Source organism: Diceros bicornis, chromosome 7, assembly GCF_020826845.1.
Source record: "Diceros bicornis minor isolate mBicDic1 chromosome 7, mDicBic1.mat.cur, whole genome shotgun sequence".
Classification (NCBI taxonomy): domain Eukaryota; kingdom Metazoa; phylum Chordata; class Mammalia; order Perissodactyla; family Rhinocerotidae; genus Diceros; species Diceros bicornis.
The window spans coordinates 23,239,899-23,266,100 of NC_080746.1; the positions used below are offsets into that span (position 1 = coordinate 23,239,899).

The 26,202-nt window shown below is 39.4% G+C and overlaps 1 protein-coding gene across 4 annotated transcripts in view; it reads right to left on the reverse strand.

Annotated features, from left to right (window-relative positions):
- NCAM1 (neural cell adhesion molecule 1) overlaps positions 1–26,202 on the reverse strand; it is a 312,564-nt gene that overhangs the window by 167,652 nt on the left and 118,710 nt on the right. The window lies entirely within an intron of this gene.

Sequence of the window (26,202 nt, forward strand, 5' to 3'; positions counted from 1 at the left end):
CCAAGTATTTCTGCCTTCTATACATCTGAGCTCAAAGGGTCAAGTCCATCCAGATTCTTTTCAGGATACAATCATTTTCTTAATGCTCAACCTTATCATTAAAGAATTTACCAAACTGAACTGAAATTGCAAATACTTTAAGAAATCATTGTGTAAAACAAACTGACCGAATTCTGATTCCAATGCCATTACTTAGAGAATTGGGGGGAAGAAGCACAAACAACTGTGATTGTGTATCTTAGTCCACACGACACAACTGCCTCTGCTCTGACTGCCATTTTTACATTTTTCTATGGACTTTTTTAGAAACAGATGGGCTAGTGACTGGAGTATTATCAGTTCCAATTTATGCAGCTGGAGCATCCCAGAATTGCAGAAATAGCAATCTTCTGAATAATTTCTCTTGCCACCAACAACTGCAGCTTCTGCTATAATCATCCCCTTAGTGGGCCTAGAGAGCATTCTTCCCATTCCAAGAGACATGGTTGTTTATTTTAAACCACAATGTCCTTTTGTATTTCGGCTAAGAAATGCTTCAAACATGTGAACCACCTGATCTTTGTTTTGTCTTTCCTAAGGCAGATATACCAGATGATAATATTTGGGTTAAAGGACATTTTATCTTCTGCTGAAAAAAGAAAACCAAGATGCGAGGCAATTCAACTGTTTTTTCCTCTTCCTCATCAAGTGTGGAAGCCTCATGTGTACGGTATCACACTGAACTACCCACTCTATGACACCAAGTCTTAGACTCCCAAAAGGACAAATTTATACAAACCACAAACGTTGTTGACCATATTTTGACAATGATGCCATGCATTCAGGAGTTTTCAGAGTTCAGATGTTTATTGTTACGGGAGGAAAAATCTAGCTCTCTAACCAAAAATTTTTTTTCATTTGAATGTTTTGCAACCACAAAGTACTCATTTGATAAAATTGGACCTGACAATATTTAGAAATGACTGAAATCACAATATACAGAATAATAAACTCCGCTTGTTATTCATGGGACAATGCTTGGTTTTTTCAGATAATCTTTTCCCCCCAGTGGCAAAGACTGTGCCAATCAGCCAAATAAATAAATAGATAAACAAATAACTATTAAAACTCTTAGATTTTTATTAAAGTTATACAGACTGTATAACTCTCAAGAAACTGGTTAGTTTTCAGTGATGACAAGTCTACATTAACACATAATTTTTCTATTTTTCAAATGCTTTATTTTTATAACAGCTTTTTACTTCAATAAAATATAATTCACATACCAAATAATTCAGCCTTTTAAAGTTTAGCAGTTTTTAGTATATTCATAGAATTGGGCAACCATGACCACTATCTAATTTTAGAACATTTTCATCACCCCCAGAACATACCCAGGAGCAGTCACTCCCTATTCTCTCTCCCTAGTCCCTAACAATCACTAATCAACCTCCTATTTGTATAGGTTTGCCTATTCTGAACATTTCATATAAATGGAATCATATAACATGTGGTCTTTTGTATCTGGCTTCTTTCACTTAGAATAATGTTTTCGAGGTTTATCCATGTTGTAGCAGTATATCAGTACTTTATTCCTTTTAATGGCCAAACAACATTTACCAGATGAATGTACACCTTTTTATTTATCCATTCATTAGCTGATGGACATTTGGGTTGTTTCCACTCTTTGGCTATCATGAGTAACGCTGCTATGAACATTGTATACAAGTTTTTGGATAGATACATGTCGAGCATCTTATTTTTAATGAAAATTGAAATCTCTGGAAAGAAAAAGATGTGAGTTACTTTATGCTAGTGAACGGAAAGGTATTAACAGTAAGAACTCTGAGAGAGCAGGATAAGTAGGCACAACCTGACTAAGCCAGACATGGGAAGGCAATGTGAGGCCCATCCCCTGCCTGAACTCATCCTGCCAGCACAGCAGCAAACAGTAGGGGTGTCTCTCTGGGCATCCCCCACACTGCTACTGAGAACACAGGCCTCCAACCTCCAGTGCACATTGCAAAGGGTGAGCAAAGCTTGCCCACCGCACCCACATCCTCAAAACCCATCCTCATTTCCTGGATTGTGAAGTGGAGAGGGGTGTTTGAGCCAAACCCTGATGACATTCTTCTGCAACATATGCTAATGGGACTAAAATGACCTCAAAATATAGTCTCACTAATGACTGACGCAGGTCAGTAGGCACATCGGATTTTTATTAACAGTTCCCTTCCATTATAACACACCGTTTAATCCAAGTAAACAGATAAGCTAATAAAAGAATAAGTCAACCTATTTTATTAAAATATTCCTAGAAAAGGACCTCCACAGTTAAAATGTAGTTTGTTTCTATGTTGATTAAATATCAAAGGCGTTTCTCAAGCGTCTGAAGTACTAGCCAAAGAGGTTATACACCAACTTCTTCACCCTCAAGGAAAATAATAGTACAGGACTCTCGTGCATAAGATTCAATTTATTCCAAAACTAGAGGTTCAAAAGATCAGTAATTACGACACTACGCAGAACAAAGAAATGTTTTTCGTCCTCCAAATTACCAGAGGCGGTTTGCTAACTAACAGCCACAGACAATGAGACATTACCCCCAATTCGGCTTTGTTCTCATTAGAAAGGACTGCAACCAAACTGAAAGGCAGTCAGAGCCCTTTAATATCACAGTCAACTCCTGTTGTCTTTTCACAGCTGGATCTGTATTTTTTTTAAAGGAATATAAAAATCTCAAATAGACCAGTCTCAAATGCAATTATGCTGATTCACACATATATCATCATGGTCATTTCTATCAGCAAAATATAGTATGTGAACTTCTTGTAATAATAATTTTAAAGAAATAGCCACAGAAGCAGCATCAGATTCTATGTGTCTAAACTATTAACTCTTTTAGTAGGGCAGTATAAAACTGTTGCTCTTCTCCCCACTCCTACAAAGGAGGTTCGCCCATCCCTCCTCCCATCCCCGACCACCGGGAAACAAAACAAAAGAAAAACCTAGTCGGGGCCTCCATACAGTCACAGAACCCACCACGAAAAGATAGTGGGGACAGTACTGGGTCTGTGTTTAGAAAGCTGATAAAAAAAGAGATCAGAAGAGGAAATGGACACACACTGAACAAAAGGAGGGTCTAACTCAGGGGTTGGCAAACTATGGTTCGTGAGCCAAATCTACACACTGCCCTTTTTTGTAAGGCCTTCAAGCTACAAATAAATTAAAATTATTGGAAAAATATTTTTGAATTATTAGAAGACAGTCAAAAGAAGACGAATATTTCATGACGTATGAAAATTACATAAAAATCTAATTTCAGTATCCATAATTAAAGTTTTATTGCAACACATTCCCACCCATTCTTTAACATATCCTGTAAGGTTATTTTCAGGCTACAAAGGCAGAGTTGAGTAATGGTGGCAAAGCCCAGATGGCCTGCAAAGCCAAAACAAATTATTATCAGGCCCTTTATAGAAAGTTTGCAGACCCGTTATCTAACCTAGTCAAAGAGTACATTTCATCCCAAATCTTGAAAATGAATCTCAAGAAAGAGGGTAGGTTCTAAACCACCCATTGTGACGGGGGCGGGGGGCCAGGAGACGGTACATTTGCGGAGGGAGGTAGCTTAGATGGGATTCCTGTTGCACCTAAGCAAAAAAAAAAAAAAAAATCAGACATACCAAGTTTACCAGGTTGAGAGTTTTTGCCAACAAACAACTTTTCTCTTTTTATAAATTTGTTTCAAGACACACAGCTTATCAGTGAACACAAGAACACATTAGTTGCCCACAAATTAGCATTTAGTACAATTATCTACAAAAGGGACAAGGAATCCATTTACATTTCAAATCTTCTTCACTCCATTTAGCCTGAAACTTTTTTCAAGTAACAAACATCCAGGAACACTAGATAACTACTTCTTATCAATTTGGACTCCATTTTAATCCACTCTTTAATAATGTTCCCGTTGTGTGAAGGCGGGGGAGTGAAGCAACTAGGGAAATGGATAACTAATGAATAGAAATTGGAAGCCTGGTGAGCTCACTGACAATAGCCAAAGTGTTATGATGTCAAAGTTTCATTAATTGGATGTGTTAATCAACCACTCCCTATGTACTCGTGTTTCTTAACTCTATCCTGTGCTTATCAAAGAACACAAGGCACTGTATCTTTTGCCTAATTCAAAAATAACATGCAGAAAAATGTCTGTAACCAAATTTCATACTCTAAACATCATCCAGTTTATTTCCTGTCTAATCAAGCAAATACGTGTCTGTTCTTACTAGGGAATAAAGGAAATAAGCAAAATACATGATTCTAAATGTTTTCAAATTCTGGAATGGGAATTAAAAGACTTTTAATAGCTGATCTTGTCTTAAAAATTTGCTCCAAAAATCTTAGCTATATTCTTCACCTTCCTCATGAAACTGCTAATCTCTGGTTTACTTTTAGTGGCTCGTTTATGTGCAATACTAGAATGATGGTCTAATATTTAATCAAAATTTGCTCATGTTTAAACTCTTCAGTCCTTTTTTTATTTTTTTCAATCACTCAAAGTAAATAAGTAAATACCAAGTTGCAGAGAGGCACAGATGGCTGGGGAATCTATGGGAAGCCCAGATGGTGTATCAACATGCCCGGGAGCCAGTCATCCTATTGGCGGCTTCAAATCTGACAGTGGCTGGGATTAATATAACCTCCACAGTCTCCGTGCCAGCTGAGGGGCCCACAAGACTGGTGTTTGGGCCGGAAAAGATGCTGACTAAAGACACCCAGGGCTCACCTCACTGTCTGCAGTAAATTTGATTTCAAGTTTCATATGGACTGAAATGGCCTCACTTCCTTTGTAGCTGTTATAGGTCAACCACACTTCTAATACCACATACATGTTGTATGCAGGAACAAGTATGTCCAGGTATGCCCTCGTGTCAATTATAACCTCCAATTTTTCTTTAAGCCAATCCCTATCACACTCACAATTTCTATTTCAGGAAAAAAAAAAATCCCTTTGAAAAATTAAATACAGAGAGAATAATATTCTTAAGGAACTTTTTCATGTGACTAAAAACATGCAAGTATTATTCCCGACATTATACAAGGGCAGACTTTATTACAATATTCTGAACAAATAATGAGTTTGCAGAATGAGGAAATAATCACATTTCCTTTCATTTTTATCAGGTACTAATCTATACTTAGGGGAAAATAAAAAGAAACATCCCAGCGTTCTTAATTAATTTGTAGAAAAGACTAACAGAACACCATGTAAACAGGCTAATGTGTGCAAACAAAGGAAAAATGCCCAGTGTTTGAAAATCAGCTTATTCATGTTATAAAATAATACAAATTATTTAGGAAGCATATCCTGGGAAACAGCAAATCCAAATTTATTAAGTTCTATAACCTTCTGGGCCTCAGTTTCCCAATGGGGAAAATGATCTCAAAGGGGAGATTGTGTGAACTAAATGAGTTAATACACTAAGGCACCTGGCATGTTGTTAGCACTTGAAGTGTTAACTATTATGACTTAATTATTAAAATTATTCCTACAGTTTCAATCACATTTTCTTCCAAAGAATCTTACTTTTTTTCGTACATAAAGAGATAGAAAATAAATGGTTCATTCAATGAGCATAAACACAGGCAAACGGAGTGGGGAAATTAGAAAGAAAGAGGGGAGGAGGGAACAGGGGAAAGTGTGACGGTAGGATTTATAATTAAGGAGCAATACACAATGCAACCACAATTTAGAACAGACTATACATAGTAGAGCAAAGTTAAATATGGAAAGAAGTAGATACGAAAATAACAAAGGAAAATAACGATGCCATTAAAAATAAGGTCACACCTTTAGCGGTGCTAACAACCAACGTGGGAATTCAAGCCATTATGGAAAAATCTGCTGGCTCTTTCCGTTTCATTTTAAAGCTTTTAATGATTATTCAAACTTCCTGGCACTGCTGCAACAACAGAGACCATAGGAACTCTGAGATCATCACCAAAGAATACTCTAGAAGTAGGTAAGTGTGCCAAGGCAGAGTGACAGCAGTTACAGTGAGCTCTTATCAGGTCAAAGGCAAACCTGGTAAATCTTTCCTTAAATCTCTCAAGAAAGTGTAGGTTCACTCCTCCAGGTGCAACCTAAGCTGGACCCTACTAATTTGAATGCAATAAGGTTCCTTTTGGGACAAGGAGAACAAGAAAGAAAAGGAGGAAGTGATCTCTTTTAATACATTCCCTTTTATCACCTGGAGGCAGTGTGAAGGAACAGAAGCATTCTAGGGAAGCCATATTAGAGTTGCCATAGCAACCCCCAAGGATGAGTTTAGAGATTAAAAAGACAAGGAGAGGGCACTCCTAGGTGGCTTCCACCAGGCACAGAAGGCAAAATTTAGGGTGATAAGCTTTTTCCGTAGACAGGACATCAAATAGCCTATCTGTTCTCTAAAAATAAAAATCGCTGAAGCAAGTGTCCTCTACCCAGCCAGGGAACCTAGTGCTTTGACTCCCCGCTGATGCAGGTTTGGGCAGCCGTTTGCTGCTTCTGCTGCTCCTCGTTTTCAACTCCTTTTGTCTTTTCTGGTTTGTTCGTTTGTTCACTCACATTGTTGTTAGTCAGTTGAAGAGGTTATCATAAACAGAATTAATTTATTCTAGCTCCTGATACAGGAAAGCATATGGTGAATGTGACAGGACAATAGTTATCTGCAACCTCGCAGTGATGAACTCAGGAGAAACAAATCCAACAGGGATGCCCCACCCACTTCACAGCAGACAATGAATTTATTACTTTACTCAACACCTTCCCATCTTCCCATTAGGCTTTCTAGTACTCTCTTCCAGATTTCTCCAAGGTGTTATTTATCCTTTCTTGAGAGACAATACATTAGGCAGCATAATAGAGTACTTAAGATCATGGACTCCACAACCAAGCTACTGAGGTTTGCCTCTAAACTCCACTAAATAAATGTGATCTCGGGAAACACTAAATAAATGTGATCTCGGGAAAATTAATGTGTCTGGGTCTCAGTTTTCTTATCTGCAAAATGGGAAGAAAATAATAGTGCCTACCTTCTAGTGTTGTTTTGAGGATTAAATGAGTTTATATCTGCAATGTGCTTGGAAATATGTCCCACAGGTATTTATCATTGTCAGGGGATGAGTCAAGGAAGAGAAGCAACTTCCATAATGGTTTTTCTAAACAATGGTCCTGTTCAATGATTTTAATTATCTCCAGGAATCTGATGATGTCCAGTCTTTATCTCCTATGTCATCATTCTCCCATGCTCCTGATTCCCAAGCCCAACTGCCTGCCCAGCATATGTTCTTGAAATTCTCATGAGCCCTTCAAACCCAAGAAACTAACTCAAATTGGAGCACCCTATGTTCCCACTCATGTCAGGCCCTTCACTCTACCCCAGTTCTTCAAATGATTGTCATTATTCTGGTCCCAGAACCAACGTCGCTTCCTCAAGGAAGCCCTACCTGACCGCCCTGTTTACAGGGGCCTCTCTCCCCCTTTCCTCACCCCTGCAAACAGTTTCCTATCTTAGTGTGCTGTTGTGGTTTCTTCTTAGCCCTGGTCACTATATCTGACATGATCTTTCTCTTTCATTTGCTTACTTGTCGATTACATGTCCCTTCCACTAGAATAAAGCTCCATGAGACCAGGCATCTTGTTTTGTTCACTGCTGCACCCTTGGAACCTAGAGCAGTATCTGGCACTTAGCACATGCCTGGTGTTTACTAAATGAATTTGCTGAATAAATTCCATGTCATGAATTTCATGACTGCATGAATTTTGGAAAATTTTCCTCTCATATATTTGCTTAAGAAATGTTTTCATCAATTATGCTTAAAATAAAAGGCCTTGGAACCTGGTAGGATAAGCTTCAGCTACCTGAAATATTTAGAAATGTGGAAAGCCCCATTGCTCCTAAAACAGGAAGTAAATGAAGTCTGTCTATAGTTTTCTTTCTTGCACACTTAATACTTGCACACTTAACACAGAAGCTTACACAAGTTCAACTTAAATGCATCTTGATGATGATAGTCATCTCACTGTGATCTTAGTATTTACGTCAAAATAAATGTCCATAAATAAGTAAATTTGTTTTGACATAAATGCCTCCTGTCCTTGAAGGAACCACTCAACTGTTTTCAATAACAACTATCTAAAATGTGTTCTTAAAAAAACAGCTACTAGTCTTAAGGACAAAGAGCAAAAATAGGCCTAATTCATCCCTTTGCCAGTTTCAACAAATGACAAGTTGATATGCTAACAGCTCCCAATGAAACTGGCAGTCACCTGAGAGGAAACCAGATCATTCAACTAACAGGAGAATATATTTGCTGACTGCTATTTGATGATCACTCTTTACATGAGCTGGGTGATTCTATTCATTTCAGTTGAACTCAACAAACATTTACCGAATTTCTACCTTGTGTTCCATCTCTCAGTTAAGTCCTGGATAGAACACTGTCTTCAGATGAGTTAATATTTGCATAGGTGCCTGGCATAGAGTAGATGTTCAATAAAAGTTTGCTGAATCCACTAAATCAGAAGACAATTTAGATAAGAGCATTAGAAAGATTTGCAATGTGCTCCAAAGCTTAGATCTTGGAGGAGCTGAAGGAATCTGAGATTTGGACTCATAGTGAACCATGCTGGAATCCCAACTCTGAGACTTCCCAGCTGTGTGACCTTCAACAAACTTCTTAACCCGCCAGACTCAATTTATCCCAAGTAAATGGGGATATGAAGTCCTACACCTTGCAGGATTTGCCATTGGAGCATTGGATATGATATTTGTAAAGCACTGGGCTTGGCATACGTATGTGGGACTTCATTAGGCTAAAGAGCTTCTGCAAGACAAAGGAAACCAGGATCAAAATGAAAAGACAACCCACCAGCTGGGAGAAAATATTTGCAAATCATATATCCGACAAGGGGTTAATCTCTATAACATATAAAGAACTCACACAACTGAACAACAAAAAAACAAACAACCCAATCAAAAAATGGGCAGAGGATATGAACAGACATTTTTCCAAGGAAGATATACAGATGGCCAATAGGCACATGAAAAGATGTTCAACATCGCTAAACATCAGGGAAATGTAAATCAAAACTGCACTAAGATATCACCTGACACCGTTAGAATGGCTATAATCACCAAGACAAAAAATAACAAATGTTGGAAAGGTTGTGGAGAAACGGGAACCCTCATTCACTGCTGGTGGGAACGCAAACTGGTGCAGCCTCTATGGAAAACAGTTTGGACATTCCTCAAAAGATTAAAAATAGAAATACCTTATGATCAGCTATCCCTACTACTGGGTATTTATCCAAAGAACTTGAAATCAACAATCCAAAGAGGCTTATGCACCCCTATGTTCATTGCAGCATTATTCACTATAGCCAAGAAGTGGAAGCAACCCAAGTGTCCACTCAATGATGATTGGATAAAGATGTGGTGTATGTATATATATATATATATATATATACATACACACCACATTGTGTGTATGTGTGTATATATATATATATATATATATATATATACACAATGGAATACTACAGAGCCATAAAAAAGATAAAATCATCCCATTCACAACAACATGGATGGACCTGGAGGGTATTATGTTAAGTGAAATAAGCCAGACAGAGAAAGATAAACACCGTTATGATTTTACTCATATGCAGAAGATAAACTAACACATGGACAGAGAGAACAGTTTGGTGGTTACCAGGGGGAAGGGGCGCATTTATATGGTGGCTGACAAATAATAATGCACAATTGAAATTTCACAATGTTATAAACTATTACATCAATAATAAAAAGAAATAAAAGGTAGCTGTAAAAAGACAGTTCTGAGACAGGGAAATGTGATTGAGGACGGGATAGTAGATGAGACTGCGGAATATCTTAATGTTCGATGTGATAGTGACACGGTAGCTATGTAGGGAAATGTTAATATTTTCAGAGATATCTACTAAAGTATGTAGGGGTGCAAATACGAGATGTCTGAGATTTGCTTTAAAATATTTCAGGCAAATACTGAGGGGCAGATGAAACATGCTGGGCAAAATTTTGATAGTTGTTAAATCTGGGTAATGGATATACGAGGGTTGATTGTATTATTTTACTTCCGAGTATATTTGAACTTTTCTTGATAAAAAGTGGGAATTTCTTCCCTCAAAAAACAAAACCAATCAACAAACAAAAAATTCTTAACCACACCTTCTGCATCAAAAAGCCATCCCACTCGTATTCCATTCACTGACACTCTGGTTCATCCAACCGCGCTCAAACATCGGGATCCTTCCCAGTCCCTCTTCCCTTCTCACCCTCCCTCACCTCTCTGGGTTCCTCATCTGCACCTATGTCTCCAATTATTATTCAGAAATGTACCCTTAGCCCCAGCCCTGACCTCTGACAAACTCCAGCTTGTATTTCTAATTACCCACTGTACACTTCACCCGAATACAACACACTCACCGTGTGCATAGTTACCAGATGGAATACATTAACCTCCCTCTGTTCACACTCACCCCAACTGATTCCTCCAATTTTATTCTGCATCTTAGGTAAGGCTCTGCTACTTCCGTTCTGCCACCTCAATGCACTTCCTGAGGTCAGACCTGGCCTTGCCAGAGCTACTTATAGACCTCCTCTAACTGCCTACTCCTTCAGGGCCCAACAGGTCTGTGTCTGAATTCCTGTGGCTCTAAGAGCAGTAACTAATTATAGTAAACATATTGAATATTTACCCTGTGACAGGCATTATACTAGGTACTTCACTGACATTATTTTACAAAATCCTTACAACAGATTTTTTAAAACAGACATTATTAGCCATTCTACAGATAAGGAAACTGAAGCACACACAGATTACAGAATTTGCTCAGGGTCACAGTCAGTAAGTGGCGAGGCACAGACTGTGAACCTAGACAGTCTAGTTCTAAAGTGTGGGCAGCCCCCCACAAGGCTCGCCTAACTGATTCCTTCAAGTTATCCTCCCTGAGACTCAGTGTCTTCACCTGCAAAATGGGATTAACAAAACCTGCCTCATAAGATTGCTACAAGGATTCAATGAAATAAGAACTCAAAAAACATTAGCTATTGAGATTAATTGGGTTGTTTCCAGTTTTGTGAGAAAGGATTTGGAGATTCTCAGCCCAGTGTGGCCTCCCTGCCCCCAATTTCTCTGGTGTGTTTCAGGACTGCAGGGAAAGAGCCCATGTCCTCTCACTGAGTCAGCCTGGGTGTGGCGGGTTCCCCAGGTTAACGGAACCACATCCAAAATATCATTCGACTGTGTAGACATTCATGTGCTCAGCAGTGACTGAGTGTCCTCCACCGTGCTGAGAACCGGGTGAAGAGCCCTGATCTTAGATGCTCAGTCTGTGAGTAAGATAAACACACAAACAAAAATTATATTACAGCAGGGTAAGTGCTGTATCAGAGATGGGACAAGGGAAAAAGAAATGCTGAGGATGTAGTTATTAGCTCTGCTTGCGGGGAAATCAACGACATGCCACAAATCCATCATGAGCACTTAACAAATATTAATTTATTATGGATCAGCTACATTGTTCTTCTCCAAACAGGTTCTCTTTACAAAATAATTGGGTTTTGATAAGACCTCAGCTAAACATCAGAGTTTAGTCCCTTTCTGTGCTCAAGGTGATCAGGAAATCTTAACTGGGAAACCTCAAAGGTCCCATTTACTGTAAGCGGCCTAGTAGCTCGAAGAAGAGAAATATAAAATATATTTCATTTTTTAAAAAAATGCTTAGATTATTTAATAATTCAAAACCAGACACTATTTTCCTTTTTTATAAAAGCACTCATAAAAATACACCTATGGCTTTCTGCATATGAAATAAATATAATTTAATATTAAAGATTTCCTTGTTAACATTTCTCTTTATTTAGAAAGCGTGCCAGAGATGTTCTTGTCAGTGTGACTTAGAAAAGACCAGGCTGCAGCTAACAGAGTTGTTGGAGAGCCAACCAAAACATATCTGATCTCCCTTCGTTCCAGTTCAAATAGCCCAGATACTGTTGCTGACCTGCCTGCCACTAGCCCATCAGCCAAGGGCATGGTGGAGTTAGCAGGACTAAAAAGAGCCACCCAGTGAATCACAGGCCCTAACTGCTTGTGAAACACAGGAATGTCACCCAAATGTGGGCCACAAAGAACCTACTGCCAGAGGAGCGATGGGATGTGCACAAATGGGGGTGGCGAGCAGCGTAAAAGCCCTGGGCTCTTACGTGTGCAATAAGATTCCCAAAGCACAGCCAGTGGGAAACCTCTCCATTCTACAACAAGGCAGACTCAGGGAACTATTTAGTTTGAGCTTTGAAGATAAAATGCCCCAGTGTGTGGAGGTTGAGACAGCACCCAAAAGCTGAAAATACCAAAATACAAAATCCATCATCTCTGCAATGACTTTAACAAACCTTTCAGGGGCCGGCCCCGTGGCTTAGCGGCTAAGTGCGCACTCTCCACTGCTGGCGGCCCGGGTTCGGATCCCGGGCGGGCACCGAGGCACCGCTTGTCAGGCCATGCTGTGGCGGCGTCCCATAGAAAGTGGAGGAAGATGGGCACGGATGTTAGCCCAGGGCCAATCTTCCTCAGCAAAAAGAGGAGGATTGGCATGGATGTTAGCTCAGGGCTGATCTTCCTCACAAAAAAACACAAAAAGAACAAAAAAAAAAAACCTTTCAGTCTGACTTCTATCTCTGAACAAAATGGTGCCAAATGATAGAATTTTTTCCCCTACTGTAACATCCAAATCCATTTAACAGTTTTTCCTTGATGCCATCCTTGTTCAACCTGGTTGGTCCACCACTAGCTATAGGACAAATGGTCAACAGCTGTAGGACTGGTTTCTCCCCCAAACCCCCTCCCAAGTCATCCCTCTTTGTTTTAACTGCCTAAAGAGGACTCTGTTTTCCTCCCTGTGTTTGAAGCAGCATGATAGTACTTATCTGCTATTGATTGTTTTATCTGTTCTTAAACCCCACAGAGGTAGCAGCAACTACAGCAGCTTGTGGGTGTGTTCATGTATGGGGTGGGGGCTGGGGGGTCTCCTGCAGAGAAGCACAGCACACAGCAGCTTCCACTTGGGCAGGAAGACTGCAGAGGGAGGGAGGACCACCAGGAGAACTGAATGACTTCGTGGCCTGTGGAGGTGGGGAGGCCATTCCTGAGTGTTTCCACCCGTCTGCAGGGGGCCGTTTACAACCATCTCCTTGCTCCAATCCATCTGCTTATTTGCTTTTAAGTAAAAGGATGTGAAACAATCCCTCTAGCCAGAAACGGAATGACTTCCGTGTACCCGATTGTGTTGGGTAGCTACTGAGTGAGTGTGCCTCACTTCCATAAAAGTCTGCTCCTAATGTTCCTACCCAGTGAAAAGAGATTGGGCATTTTTAAACTTTCAAAGGGAAGCCTTCCAAAGGCTTAAGAATAAAGAATCTCTATGCTCCGTAAGACCATAAATCTTAGGTTGCAGAACCTTCAGTAGGAAGCCACATTACAGTTATAGGGTGGGGGGAGGGAGGAGGACCAGGATGTAAACTAAGTCTGGGAATAAAACGAAAAAAATTTTCTCGTATTCCACTTGGTGCAATAAAACAGCTAAAATTCTCCAAAGCCTGTTGGATCGTTTTTCTGTTTTTCTCTGAAACAAGCTTTCCCTAAAAGTGGGCCTTCCCTGTGCTAAACTAGATGCCAGAAAGAAAAGCTATGTGGGCAACGCGTGACCTGTTTTCCGTCAAATGTCCTGTTCTGTGCTGGCAGCTGGAATTAAGGGGCCTCCATCTGGGAGTCAGGGCGCTCCTTGAGGAACACCAAATAATAGTGATCTACGTTATAGTTGCAACAGACAAGTACAACCACAAGTGTCCACAAAAAGATAACTGGGGCACACCAGATACTCTCCAGGTATTTCGTGGTTGTTATTCATTCACATTGTCACTCACTAACAAGCCAGGCTCCAGAGGTTCAAGAAGAATTTACAATGAAGAAATATTTAATCAAGAAAATTCTATCCATATAGTCATTTTCTGCAAATTAAGATTGCCGTTATTTGTTTTCGCATTTAGTATTTTAGTACTGAATGTTTTAGTATTTTAGCATTTAGCATTTTAGTACTAGTGTTTTGTGCACACCTAGTTTGAGGACCACTGCTGTGAAAATGCAATTGTGGGACCATGCCAGTTCCCGCCACTAAACAAAGATGGGATTCTTTAGTGACAGTCACAAGAGATGTTATATAACCTCACTCCTTTCTTCCAGTAGCAAGTGTAATTACTTATTTGTCTAAGATGAAAGGCATTTTCCACCTGGACCATTCTATTTTGATTTTACACTCCTCCACTAACAGACAGGATGGGAGGGAGATGGTCAGACTTTCCTGACCCTCCAAGTTCTCCAACAGGTAATTATCTTTAGAATTTAAAGACCATAAACAGACTTTTACACAATTGCAATTTTATCTGACAACTGACTCAGTTCTGCCTGGTTGAATCCTGATTCCATCACTTGGTAGCAGTGTGCCCTTGGGCAAATTAGTTTAACCTCCTTCATGCCTCAGACAATACCTGACTCCCAGTAGATGCTTAGTGAGCATTTGTTGAATGAATGAATGAATGAGTGAATGAATCACAGTCAAAATTAAACATAAGCCAAAATATGTCCAGAAGTGATATCTTTTGGGGAGTCATGTTTTGGATATAATTTAAGTTTCTACAAAGTTCTCATTATTTCTTCCAATTTTAATTCAAAATAATGTTAACTCTCCCTTTTCTGCTTTCCCTCTAGTGTACCGGAGCTATTTAGGCTTTAGGGATATAATTCATAAGTCACAGAAATCATCATCATAAAAGTACCTGCCTCACAGTCCTGCTTCTATTTCTTTCCCTTTGAATTGTCTGACTCCATGGTGTGCTGGAGAGGAGGATCTACAGTCAGAGAATCCAGGTTTGAATTCTCATCCCATCTTTGTAATTGTTAGTCAGGCAAGCCACCTCATCTTTAAAATCCATGAAATGGGGAGAATAAAACTCACTTTATAGGATTCAAGGACTGCATGAGATAGTGCATGTGAGTTCTAAAGAACCAGCAGCACTAACGATTCATGTTACTTTACTTCCATTATGATTTACGACTTATTTACTGTCCTCAGTACCAACCCTGGACACAATTTTCTTGTTAAGTAATTGTCTGCCATAACCTCTGATACAGCTCTGCCCTCTAACCTACTTTCTTCATCTTAACATTTCCATCCTAGCCTTCTTATCCTCTCATGCATGTCTAATTTCCAGTTATTATAAGCTGCTATTCCTGAGGATATACTACAGCAACGAACTACGTTCCGGCACTGGAACCTTGAGTGGCCTAGAAAAAGCATGAGTCCAATAAAACACCTGCAGCCCGCCATCCTGAAGTCAACTATTTGGGCCAAAGATATGCCTGGCAGAAAGCAACAGAAATAAGAGCAGTGAGCCCACCATGCTGGGAGGCACTAGGGTATGATAAAAATGTTTTAGGGCGAACAGAATTCTCTCTTACCAATGGTTTGGTCTGGGGCAGCTACTTAGCCTTTTTGAGAAGCAGTTAGCTTATAACTTAAAACAGACTTATTCTACATTGTGTGTGTGTGTGTGTGTGTGTGTGTGTATGGGGGGGTTCCATTATATAGATTTGATCTTCTAGGAAATCAAACTTGTGACAACTACCCACATGCTGTCCACCCCCACACATACTCCGAATCACTCTTAATCTGTTCTATGCTTTCTTTTCCCATAGCTATCATCATTTTCTCATGTACTATATAATTTACTTGTTTATTATGTTTACTGTCTATTGTCCATTTCAATCTCCACTAGAATGTGAGCCCCAGAGAAAGAATCTTTGCTGTTCCTTTTGCTGATATATTTCAAGTGCCTAAGACAATACCTGACTCACAGTAGATGCTTAGTGAGCAGCTGTTGAATGAATGAATGAATGGATGAATGAATGAGTGAATAAATCACAGTCAAAATTAAACATAAGTCAAAATAAGTCCAGAAGCGCTAACTTTTGGGGAGTCATGTTTTGGATATAATTTAAGTTTTTATAAAGTTCTCATTATTTCTTCCAATTTTAATTCAAAACAATGTTAACTCTCCCTTTTCTCCTTTCCCTCTAGTATATTGGAGCTATTTAGGCTTTGTGGATATAATTCATAAGTAAGACATGCAGACTCCACTTTTCCCCATTATTCTCCCAGCTATGTGACATTGTGGCAACTGAGCACTGCATCTGTGTTAGGAGGAAGGGGAGGAAAACAGCTCAACAATCATCCCCCATCATTACTTCCTGGGCCTTTATGTCTCACACATTCCCTACAAGTTCAAGAGTTCATTCATTGCATTTCACTACAAATTATGTTCAGAAAGTGAAATAATGTGCTATGTAGTTCTAAATCTTCTCTTCTACAAACTATGCTGTCTTGCTTTATTGTTCAGTGATGCAAAACTTTTCCTTTACAGAAGATGTATTAGTCTTGATCCCATTAATATGGGTCAGTAATATTCTCAGTAATAATCCATGCAAGGCAAAGTCATCATGAATGTTAACTAAAATACACAACCATCAATGTTTTTTCCTGTCAGAGCCTTTGAATTTATCAACTAATAGTCCATAGCATAATGTAATATTAATGAGGTCAGAGAGAACAGTTAAAATTTTTTTCTCATAACTACTTGTTGAGATCATGAAACAAAAACAATTGGAAATACTACAATTTACAGATAGCCTAGAAAACTGCCAATTATTCAACGCATGCAAATCCCCATAAATTTTGAAGATGTTCTTTTCATCAATCTAATATATATATTTACCTCTGCATAATATTAAGTTGGATGTACTGAAAAATCAGTTTCTTTCTTCTGTACCATAATAAAGCCTTGTAGACAAGAACCTTTCAAGTTAATTTTGGGAGAAAAAATGTATCAGAATACTTGGTTATGCTTTTTTTGGTTTAATTAATCAAAATAGCAAGCATTATAATCTTCCTTTGGGAATACATACTTTCTTCACGCTATGATTGTCACTATTTTATATCTGTACCTCCCCCCTTTCTGAAATGCCACCCCCATTGTTTTTTTTGAAACATTCTGTTTTCTTTCCCCAACACACAGTTATCTTCACTTTTCCAAGCTCTTCCAATAGGCTGGTTGCGCAGACTGCTGAATTACATGCAGTGTACATTCCAAAATTAGGAAAGAGGATCAGTACTTCCAAGCATATCACTATCTTGAACTGTGGTAGCTCACTTAGTAAATTTAAACCTAATTGATAGCTTTTATGCACTGATTAAAAAGAAAACCTAAATCAACTCTATTTTTTAAACTTTCAAGAGAAGAACCCAAAACCTTATGAATTTTTAAGCCAAATGTGGAGTTTTAATGAAATGCATAGATTTGGCCCATTCTGATTCTGATTTCTCAACTGCTTTACTAATTTTTAACACATGCTGGTCCCAATTATAGCTATCTTAGCCCAAGGCAAAAAAAATTAACAATATCCTCCACCTCCTCCAACGGTGATAAAATTCAATTGATTAGCTCTCCTTCTCCCTCTAATTCTCACCTTCTAAACTGCCTACCATTGACTGAGGAATAAATATCATTCCCTTGAGATTTACTAATTTTACTACGGTTTAGAGCTAAGGACAGGATTTCAATCCACTTAATGTTTATATTTAAAGCTTGTGGTGCTTTTCTCCTCAGGCCTATTTGTTCATTTCTGATGAAGCAACCTCAAAAAAACAAACAAACCCAAGACTAACACTAAACTCTGATTCTTCAGTGTATGGTGCCCTTCCAGAACCATTTATTTTGCTAAAATAATTGGTCACAACATGGGAACAAAGTCACCACCTGTTAAGGTGATTAAAGGTAAGTTTCCTTTCCAAATGCCGTAGAAGGCAATTGCTATGACACCTGAAAAGCAGACTGGATGGCAGTACCGCCTGGCTGGCTACAGTCATGCCGAGGATACCTGTCACGTCAGCAGCTAGGAACAGGCCATGTCGTTTGACCTCCATAACGCCACAAGTCAATGGAAGGTGTAGAGACTGAGCTCCTTAAAGTAGGAGTAAATCTGCTTTCTGTCAAAAGGCCAAAAGAGCACAGACATTTTTATACAAATCCAGTTTACGATAATAAAGCCAACTATGCTATAAAGCCCTGCAAGTAATCAAGAGGAACAACTTGAGAGTTATTCATACCTCATACTCGCCCTATCAGGGTGGTCAAGTTCAATAGCTCCTATGAACAGGGAGTTCTGCACCCTCCAGTTAGCTGCATCACATCAGGCAGGGCATTGCTGGAGTCACAAATGTGTGGATAACTTCAGAAAGGGACAGACAGAACAAGCCTGAATGACAGACTGCTAAGCTCTGTAACAACTATGAATCAGAGGAGACAGAGAACTTTGGATGCAAAAGTTCACTATAAACTAAAAAAGCAAAAAACCCAAGTCAGCTCAGGGCATCTGTGGAGGATACTTTAGACTCTTCTGCCTTTTAGCCTTTCCATTGTCAGCTCAGAACACGAATGCTGTAAACACCGTGACATACAGAGAGAAAGGCCAGGGAGCAGGAGATACATCCATGACCTGTCCCGCTCTGGCTGGAGAGAAACTCCGGCTGCAAAGGACTAAACAAAAGGCCCCCGGCCTCCGAAAAATGATTCTCTTTGCTTCTCACATGCACCACCAGGGATGCGCTTAGTTGATCTGTTTGCGAAGAACAACCATCTCAAGAAAGATGACTGAAATACAACTACGTGCTTTCTTTCTGGTTAAAATTTTTATGTGTAATTCTCAGAAAAACAGATTCTAAGGTCTCAGTCAAAAAAAAATACGTCTGTGGGCTTGGGATAATCTGCAAGGTTGCTATGTTTTAATTACACACCCTGTATTGCTATAAAGTGGACTGAAGTATATTCAACTGATAATTACCCTTTAAAATGGAAGGGAAGCTATTCAGATATTCTAACATAACACCGTACTGTTAATTTTCTTACATTGTATTGGAATTATGATTTATATTCTGAGAATTTAACACTTCAAACTTTATTTTTTTAAGCTATCTCATAAAGACTCTACTAGAAGCTAGAAATTTGTTTGGCTTTCCTAATCTACTCTTCTGTTCACACCTCTTCCCAACTTTCCAAGTTAGAAATAGCACCTTTCACCTGAAATGGATGCAAAGCACCAACCTGAGCTGACATGCATGGCTCTCACTTTCTGATGGGAAAGAGATAAATAAGAAAGTGCAGTGCTTCAGTGATGAATGAACTGTTAACACTGTCCTCCTTAAGGATGTTAATAGGAACTCAGAAGCAAGACACATTCCCGAGAGTCTGAACAATGATTCACTGCAAAAAACAAATAGCTGTTCAATCTTAAACATCAGATTGCTCCGCCCTTCCCAACATATGTTGACTGATCAATGAAATGTGTGTGTAAGAAGACTGATCCATCACAAACTTAGTAAATGCTACCAATGTTACCCGAAGATCAGCAGGAAGTCAGAGGTGCCTTTTAGAGTGTTCGTCACAAAATGTTCACCCAAAGTGTTCCCTACTTTGTCAGTTCTGAAAAAACAAAATTCTGTTTGTGGAATCTGTGAGATTTCAGGGCCACTGCCTGCTCCTTCTGGTTACAGATGCAGCCACGTAAAGTAGCCTTCTCCGTCAACTTCTCTCCCAGGGCTCCTATAACCCCCACTATCCACTTATCTATCTATATGGTATATGTGAGCTGGTACAATAAATCTATCCCAGCTCTAAGAACTGTAAAGTATTATGCCGGACGCTGCAGGATAACAAAAAAAAGAGTGAGCCAAGATCCTTTCTCGAAGGGTCCTCATAACCAAGCAGGAGACAAAGCAAGTAAACACACAAACTACTGTAACGCAGCCCGTAATCAATGTTGTAAGCAGCTACAAGGCACTCTGAGAGTTCAGCAGGAGAAACTATTTCCTGCCGGGTGAAGAGAAGAGGTCTGTAAAAGGCTTAACCTAGATTCCCAATTCACCTAGTTAAACACAATGATCATAAGAGGAGAAAGGAAAAATGGGGGGAAAATTGTAAAAATAAGTGTGAAGAACAATAGTGTTGTCCACCTGCACCACATTCAGGATGACTCTGTTAGGTAATCACAGGACAGAACAAACATGAATGATAATTGCAGAGCGGGAATAAAGGTAAACAAGGCGCCGTGGTCACCGTGCTTCACCCGATGAAGTCTCATAACAAATGCAATCTAGTCAGAGCTCCCTGGCGTCCTGGTGCGGGATTAGTGCTAACAGAATACTCGGTCTTACCTAACAGGAAATCATAGAACTGTCTCAGCTTTTACCTGGTACAGCTGTGTGTGCAGACAGGCCAACATCTGTCTCAGTCAAGACAAATCTTTGTCAATTTACACTTTTAATAACCTTTATGGATGGAAATTCTACAGTTTCCCTTGGAAGTCAGCCTAAGTATTTAATCACGCTGATACCCAGAAATTCTGTCCACGGTCTAACAGGACCCTCAGTCCAGTTAAATTCACATCACGTGCATGGAGGAACACCTATGCAGCCACCGTCGGGGTCCAGGATGACTCAGTCAGCGCCACTGTCATCAGCAAGTACAGCACGTTTACTGACAGCTGACTGTGTGTCACAACTGTTCTGATTGGTTTGCATGGATTAATTCACTTTGCTCTGGCCAGGACACCACCAGGCGGTGAACACTTTTGCCATCCTCATGTTACAGAGCAGTGAGGGGAATGGAGGGGAGTTATACAGCTGGTACGTGGTACAGCAGTCTGGCGCATGCCCTTAACCACTGTGCTGAGCTGCCTCTACGAGCATCAAGATAACTGCCTGGACATCAGGATAACCACACCAACATCAGGAGAACTGCACCACAAGGTACGAAGCAGAGGAGCACTGAATACGGAGGCAGGAGACCCGGTTCTCTACTCCAGAGTTTCACGGTAGATAAGAACCCATAGGGCTGGCTCCATGGTTTAGCGGTTAAGTGCGCACTCCACTACTGGCGGCCCGGGATCCCGGGCGCGCACCGACCCACTGCTTCTCCGGCCATGCTGAGGCCGCGTCCCACATACAGCAACTAGAAGGATGTGCAACTATGACATACAACTATCTACTGGGGCTTTGGGGAAAAAAAAAAAAAAAGGAGCAGGATCGGCAATAGATGTTAGCTCAGAGCTGGCCTTCCTCAGCAAAAAAAGAGGAGGATTAGCATGGATGTTAGCTCAGGGCTGATCTTCCTCACAAAAAAAATAAAAATAAAATAATAATAATAAAAAAATAACCCATCAATTGTAGGATACACCATTGTTATTTTTTATATCACTAAGAAATAAAAAACCTTGTTAATCAAGCTATAACACAATGGTCAAAAGCCATCAATTACAGACAATCTTGATTTCCAGGATGTTGAAATGTGAGGGGAAATGTGCATTTTACAATTTATAAAATACTGTTACACTATCAATTACAATGAAGAAATCATTTAACCTGGGGCTCAGTTTTCTACATCTGAAAAATAGGAGGCTGATGATTATTAAGGTCCCTTCTAACCTGACAGCTCTACATACTACCTATATGAAGAACAGCTAGCACTAGAGGGAGGAGAGTGAGGTGCCTAGACCCCGAAATTTAAGGAGGCACTCACTCTCAGGGTGCTGCAAGTCCAGAATGGGTACCCGAGAGTGAGCGCCTCCTTAAAGCATGCGCCCTTGCACACTGGCTTGCCTCTTCTTAATGGGGCTCTGATGAAGAAAGTAATGTGGGATTCAGACAATTTGTCTTTTGAGTTTTCCAATCAAGATCTTTATATAATGACCCATTCCCACTTGAGAGCACTTTTTTCCTATTACTTTCATCTTTCCTTGCCTTGGAGCATTCCTTTGCATTTCTATTCCCTCTCCAACTTCTCTCCATTTCTATTAAAAAGCCTGACTCCAAGTTTGTTCAGCTGGGTCTGCATTGTTTTACTGAGGCCAAGGACAGATGTGTGAGCTCCTCTGGGCTGGTGACTTCACAGTATCCCTAGCTTATAAAGTGCACCCCATCTCATGGGAAACTCATCACTGATCTCAAGGAATGGATAGAGATTAGGCCCTTGCTACTCAGACCACCAGCACCACATTGCCTGGGAGCATCTCAGAAAAGCAGAATCTCATGCCCCACTCTGGACTTGCAGAATCTACATTTTAACAAGATTCCTGGGGGATTCATAAGCACAATAAGTTTCAGAAGTATGAGACTAGACAAAATCATGTCGAATACACAGAAAAGCAACTCCAATGATAATACCTACTACTTATGAAGCCCCTAATATGTGTCAAGTGCTTTCCATACAGCATCTCCATTAGATGCAACAACGTAGACACATAAATGATGATTCATTTAAACTCAATGACCCAAGTGGAAGTTCTTCTGGAAGTACCGTACACCAACCACTTCAGGCCAATGAGGCCATGTTTTGCAAACTTTTTTCTGCAAATGGTTATCGTACTCACTTCCCATTCTTTCAGGACTTTCAATTTGCACAGCCTGATATTAACTGTGTGCATTTGAGCTAGTTATTAAATTCTCTGAAATTCAGTCTCTTTATCAGTAAAATAGGAGATGTTGGAGTACATTATAAGAATGAAATTATATAAAGGATGTAAAGCGCTTAGCAGCGCATGGAATGCAGGAAAAGCTCAAAAAATAAAACATACTACCTCACACGGCCAGTCGTAAAGGCTGGTCAAACTAAACAAACACAAATAACTGGCCTAAAAATTTGCCCTGTGCTTCAATTTCCTCAAGAAAAAAATACGCTCACGGTGTTTTGGGATTATCCATCCATCTACACAGCTCCTAGGATATGACAGGCAGGGATACCACTGTCGCTTTGAAAAACCTCTCTTACAAGTAAAGATATCTGGTGAAACTTAAATTGTGACTGAAAAAATCAAGCGGCAAAAAATGCACTCCTTGCATGACTGTAGCTGTGCATAATCTGATAGCACAAAAGGCACCTTGCTCATTTATTGAACTCCAGGGAGGTAGTGGGTTGCTTTTGACAGAGTTGTTAAGCAAATAAGAGTACTCATCGTTGCTGAATAAATTAAGCTATTCTTATTTGACCTTGCCGAACTAGGTCTGAGTGACCAACATGATCCAGTATTGTCTCGTATCCATTCGTATGATGTATCAGGCATGCTCACCATGTCCAGACTCTTGCTTTTGTGGCTTTTATAAAAGGTTTCATTGAATTGCTTATTAAAATGGCTGTATATAAAACTACTCCTTTGAAAGATTTCTCTGGCTTGGCTCCAGCTCAATTAGCAGACTACTTCCAGCTGATGAAAAGTAACAGTCAATATCAGATTATAGTTAGCAACTATTCACAAGAGTAATCAAATTAGATTTTGGTATCTATGGTGACACAACAAAAATTTCCACTAAGCCCTGTGGTTTTACAATAAGACTACCACAGCTTTATATTAAATTATTGTTCAAAATATTTTCTCAAAATCGAATCTGCATCTCAGGAGATACACATTCAAGTCTATGGGTGTATCAAAAAATGTCTAATCAGGGCTTTTCCAATTTAAATACTAAGTAGCCTTAAGGGTATATGGGAACAATTTGCATGGATCTTGGTCTGTCTTCTCTTTCAACAACTCCTTCTCGATTATCAATTACTACTGGTCATTGTCAAGCTGCAGTACTGACCAGTCTTTCAATAAAATTTACCGAACCTATAGTCCAGGACTGGACCAAGTGGGAGGATAACAGGAAAAAAGAAAAGACAGTCACAGCTTTTGATGTGATTTTTATAATGTAAATTAGGATATTAAACACACAAATTAAAAGACTTAATACATCAGATTTCAATTCATGTGCATATGGAGTAAAAATATATGAATATGACATACAAATTATATGCAAATTGAGTATAACTGCAAGTAGGCAGACTAAGAGCTCTATTGGAATTTATTGTGTTTAGTTCCTTAAAAACAAAACAACAAAAAACTTAGATGAGATTTTCTTTTATAAAAAAAAGTCTCTGATGCCTTGTGAGATGGTGTGGGTCTTCTGGCGGACCCCTAGCTAGAGACATCACACAGCATCCTTTGGAAGTGAGCGCCTCTTGGCCCACCATGCTGCAGAGGTCCCAGCAAGACTGTAGCTCCTATCATCTATGGTCCATATCCAACTTCTGGACCTGCAAGCACAGGTGGGATCCATCCTCTGTACTTCCTAGGAACTGAGACTTAGTTGATGGAAGCTGGGAGGCTGTCTTAGACCTCTTTTCCCCACAGACCCCCCTTCCTGCCATCTTGCCACAAATCTTTTTCATCCAGTTATCCAATTACGGAACAAAGTGGCAGTCTCTTCTCTTACAGGCACCCTCATCTTTACCAGGGATACCCCCCCACCCATGATTAACTTCTGGAAGAAAAATCACTACCTTTTGGTGTTGGGAAATTAAATGAAACAGCATATGTGAAAGTAATTTATAAAATGTAAAGGCTAAATAAATGTAAGAAATCATTATTGCAAGACAGTAAATGATTTTTTTAAACACACGTACAGTGCTTATCTTCAATCAAAGGCCAATCATCTTGTTCTGGATCCAAGCAAAGTGAAAAATAGCACAGTAGAAGTCACTCCACTCTGTTCCCTTAATGACTTACATTTACCTTGGCAGCTAAACACACAATGACTTGGCACTTAGAGACCCTTCGAGCACTAGGAAAACAAAGCCAGCATTAATATGACTCTACTGATGATTCCGTCTACAGGATCCAATGTTTTGGCAATTTACGGTCACAGCCATGTCTCTTTTCCTCTTGTCACTATAAAAATACTGTTATATGATCTAGAGCTTTAAAAATTATATCAGTTATAGCCTCCATTCAAACAATTAACTTAATAATCCATGATTACCAATTAGATGCTCAATTGGACAGATGCTTGCTCTTACATACAAAAGCGGTGCTGCATATGAATACCACCCGCATCAAGCTTGACTGACAGGTCTTTTTCTTTTTTCTAAGTTAAAAAAAAAGTCTTTTCAGAGCATTTAATTTCCAGGGTTTCATGTCTCTGATTTGACAACCTGTATGTGATTCAGATGGAATACTTTGTATTTTTATTTTGCAAACCTAAATTTTCATCAGGAAACAGTGTTTCTTTAAGGATATTTCAGGCTTTGGGGAAACATGTGCTTACCTGAGAGACCTGTTTCAAATTATCAGGTAAAGTACATTTCTGTAGTGGGCACTTGAAAATCACACCATATATTACTAACTCAATAGGCTGTATCGTCTTCTGCCAGACTCCCTTTCATTATTATATAAATAGATGATAGAAAAAAAAATGATAACCTATAATTCCACCTGCCTTATTCAACCTCAAATCTAGTCTCTTTTCCGGAAACACAATCAGATATCTCAGACTGTTCTCTGTAGAATTTCAGAATCTGAATCTCTGGTATTATCGTTGAAGACACTGTACCTAAATTATAATATACTGCAATATTATTAGGATTTTAAGCCTTTAAAGATACTTTTGTGCACCAAGTTTCCCAAAGGATGAAGAACATTCCTTTAGAAGAAAAAGTAAGCTGAAGCAAGAGCTCAATTCTCTAATATGTCAATCTTGAAATAGTTTTGTTGTAATATAGTGGCCATGTCTTCCCAGTAAAGGAAAATGGCTGGAGAAACAGCCAAGCCAGTGTTTTTCACCACTGTGAAACAGACTGATGGACTGGCTAATTTAGTTGAAAGTGCCAGAATATCACGGGCTGACATTCACGAAACACGTTTGTTTAATTTTTTTAAAATTTTAACTGATTTTATTATGAAACGTATAAACATATTCTGAAAAATGTATATCACAAAAACTACACAGCTCCACAGTCTATCAGATTATCTTAATTTTCACATTCATCAGATAACGAGTAAATCAAAAAACTTGGCAGAGTCTTTAAAATTTATTATTTATTTGGCTAATCAATTCAGCGTCTGTGTCTGGGACATAAGAAATAAACACACTCAGTTCCCTTAAGGGAAATGAAAAGAGGCTTATGAAAGCCAGGATAGAAAAACAGACAGCAAAGCAGACGGGAG